This window comes from Zea mays, chromosome 4 (assembly GCF_902167145.1).
Source record: "Zea mays cultivar B73 chromosome 4, Zm-B73-REFERENCE-NAM-5.0, whole genome shotgun sequence".
Classification (NCBI taxonomy): Eukaryota; Viridiplantae; Streptophyta; class Magnoliopsida; order Poales; family Poaceae; genus Zea; species Zea mays.
In genome coordinates this window covers 235,711,091-235,715,123 of record NC_050099.1, presented here as the reverse complement: position 1 = coordinate 235,715,123, position 4,033 = coordinate 235,711,091, and positions in this window count along the sequence as shown.

The following is a 4,033-nucleotide window of genomic DNA, read 5'->3' as shown; positions in this document are numbered from 1 at the left end:
ATCCCTGAAGTGACCCTTCTCCCCGCATGTGAAGCATCCTCTCTTTCTTTGCTTTTTCCTGTCAATGTTAAAGAGAAGATCCTCGACCTGCAGGGGCACACCCATTAGATTAATCTTACGGATCATCCCCATTACCTTTTCGACACGTCGGATCATTTCTTCGTCCTTGGAGGATGATGCAGATGGTTGATTATTTTCATCATCATCACTTATTTCTTCTTCCTCTTCTTCACTTGAGGAACTTGGAGTGGGAGCCTTCCTTTTGCCTTTTCTTTCATCACATGCAAAAGCATATGGTCTTGAGTAAGTTGGCTCCGCTTGTCGACCCATTTTCAGCGACATCTAAAATGCCGCAATTTTTCCAATCACAATGGTCGGGGTCATTTGACTCAAGTCCTGCAGGCTGTGAAGAATGGTGATGATGCTTCCATATCTTTGTTGTGGTAGTAGAGAGATAATCTTCCTCACAATGTCCGCATCACCTAGCTTATTAATTCCAATAGAATTGAGCTCATTGATGATTAGATTCAAACGAGAATACATATATCTAACAAGCTCATTATCTTTCATAGCAAAAGAATTATAATCATTTAAGGCTAGGAAATGTTTTTGCTCACGGATATTGGATGTGCCGTCATAGAGCTCATGCAGTTTAAGCCAAATCTCATTAGCAGTTTTAAAGTAAAAACTTGATTAAAAATTTCCATGCTAAGAGGTTCATACAAGCAATTTTTGGCTCTAGCATTTAAATGAACTTCTTTTTCTTCACTCGTGGTGAGCTTCTCAGGATTCTTAGGTGGTTTCATCCCGTCACGAGTGACTCTCCAAACACCTAGATCAACGACCTCTAGGTAACAAGCCATTCTAGCACTATAATATGGGAAGTTACTGCCGTCGAAGTGTGGTGGCCTATGGGTATCCATCCCTTTCATCTAAAAAGAACCGACTCGATTAGCGGTGAAACTAAAACGTTTCAAATGAGCCAAACCAGGCTCTGATACCACTTGTAGGAAACAGTGACGCCTAAGAGGGGGGTGAATTAGGACTTCTAAAAACTACCTCTAAACTAGGCCACAATTAAATCCCTAGAGCAAAACCTATGCAAATAAACAATTTAGAATGTGCAAACTAGGTTTCGTCTAAGTGTTGTTATCTCTACCGCAGCCTAAGTTTCAATCCTAAATAATCTAACTAGAAAGACAAGATTGGAACTTAAATACTTAATGTAAACGCGGAAGGTAAAGAGTAAGCTAGAGATGCAAACTCTCGTGGATGACGCTGGTATTTTACCAACGTATCCGGAACCACACAAGGTTCTGACTAATTCTCGTTGGTGCCCCTACGTAAAGGGAAGCCCACGTAAGGGCCAAGCACCTCGGTCGAGTAACTCCGTAGAGAGCTGTGGGTCTTCTCCACGCGCAAGTGGGGCTCCGCTTCCGGCTCCTCTCAGACGCTCCCCGTCATCTCCACTATCGAGCTTCCGGTCGAAACGCTGCAGGCCTCATTCCCTCTGGTACACGGTGGTCGTGACACAAACGCGGTTGTCACGGTCTTGCAAGACTCGCCCCACTCGGTACAATTACAACGGCTCGCGCAAGAGCTGAGGGGTTGCGTGGTTTTTCCAAACTTAATCAACTAACTAGGATTCACCTAGAGCAAGCGCTAATGCAGTCTAACAAACCTAAGCACTTCGCAGAGCACCTACGCTAATCACCGAGTGATTCTATTAAGCACTTGGGTGTTTGAGCTCTTGGAAATGTCTATAATATGCCTTGATATGTTGCTTGGGCTCCCACACATTCAAATCCCGATGGCGGGTATTTATATCCTTCCCCCTCAATTATAGCTGTTGGACAGAAGCAGCAGCTTTCTGTCGATGGGCGCACCGGACAGTCCGGTGCACACCGGACATGCACTGTTCAATGTCCGGTGCCCTGGCCACGTTAGTTGACCATTGGGGTCTCCAGTAGTCAATCGTTGGATCGGACCGTTGCCAGACTGTCCGGTGCACACCGAACAGTCCGGTGCTACAGCCCGAGAGCGCCTAGTTGTAGGCCTCTCTACGCGGACTGCCCGGTGTCCCACCGAACAGTCCGGTGGACACCGGATAGGTTACTATTCACTGTCCGGTGCACCACCAGTGTGCTGGCTGACTGCCCACTTCATGGATTTCTTTGCTGATTCCTTGGGCTTCTTTTGTTCTCGAGTCTTGGACTTCTATGCTTCTTTTGAGGTGTTGCATCCTCAGTGCCTTAGTCTAATCCTCTTCGCATCCTTTGAACTATAAATACAAACACTAGCAAACGCATTATTCCACATGTTATGTTGATCATCAAACACCAAAATTCCTTTAGCTAAATGGCCCAGATTCCATTTTCCTTACACTCCACACTTGCACACCACAAGCCGACAGACATGGTTGTACAACACATAATCTCATACTCTGGTTGGTCCACCAACTACACCAAAGTACTACCCATGTTGACAATCACTCATCATCCACTCGAACCACAAGAGATAAGTCAACCTTGTGTTCGCAATATCCCCCTTGATGAGTGCATTGTAAACACCACCGTTATAAGAGCTCAAAAAACAGTAAAAAGAGAAAGAAGAACTCACTCGATTGACCAAAAGGCAAAATATGTCATTTAGAGTAAGAAAGCTTGGTCCCTAAAGAAATGGGCAAATGGTCAACACGACTAAGCAAGAGAATCTAGTACTCAAGAAGAGCCAAAAGAAGGGCTCAACACCACTAGCTAAACATAAAAACCAAATCGGAGCGCAAAATCAGCAGGAATGCTGAAATCAAAACCAGTTCATCTAGAAAGAGGCAAACCACTCAACACACCTAGCAAACACTCAAAAGACTCCTGTCACACCCTGATTTAAGGGACAAAGCCGGGTGCATCTCATACATGCGCCAGAAGACAACATACATAATAACAGAGTGTATAGAGATGAATGTCACAATAACATCAGATTATTTATTACATAGCGGAAGTCTTATTACAAAAATAAAATATAAATATAAACAAACTAAGGATCATCCTCGGCGCCAATAAAGTCAACTGGGAAACGCCACCTAGATCAGATCAAACTCCTCGCTGTGTGGCTCCTCCTAAACCACCTATTCTTCTCATGTGGGGTGTGAGAGAGCAAGGGTGAGCTCACACATGACCATAGCTCAACAAGTTGTGGGGAAACCAGTGGGCATGAACTCACCAAAAGGTGGGAGCTCATGTGATGTGTAAGGCTAATCAACAACAGGGGTTAAAGCTGAGCATTGCTTTTAATCAGTTGGTCAAAATTTTATTAGCAGTTACTAGATGTAAGTAAATACCAAACCTTAAATAAAGTAATAGAACAAAATTAATAAATAATCCCATGCAATGCAAATGACAAATTGAATTTAAGTTCCATAAATTAATCATGCGAGAGTCCTGAGCTGCTCATGACCGTGAGCTCGGCTAGTATACCAGTTTTACACTCTACAGAGGTTGTACCCTATACCCACAAGTCATGTTACCCATCTGCCACGGGGTTGTACGGGCCCCATACACCTCTACAAAGGAAGCGAGGCAGGATAACACTATGAGGCCTTTACAAAGTTCCACTAGCTTCCGAAAACCCGCTACAGTTATGGGAAGAGCACTTGCAAGAATCCCCCGTCTGACTGCCATCGCAGCAAAATCAACCCGAGAACATCACTGCATGCAACTCCCCTACTGCCCTTGCCCCTTTCGGGTAAGGTAGTCTTCCATTAACTTTCCTAATTAGTCAGCCAAGGGCATCCCATACTACCCTTGTGGTGGCACGTGTTTCTCAACTTAAGCTCCATGTTCCAATTAACATTAATGATCTTGACATGAACATAAATAGAATAACAAAATAACTGAAACATGGATATAATGAAAGATTATCCCAAAACCATGTAAAGCAATAGCAAAACTACCCAAGTGATTCAGGGATAACAAGGTAATATGGATAAACAGACTAGGGTGACCTATTGGGTCCCATCAAAATTAAACCTATG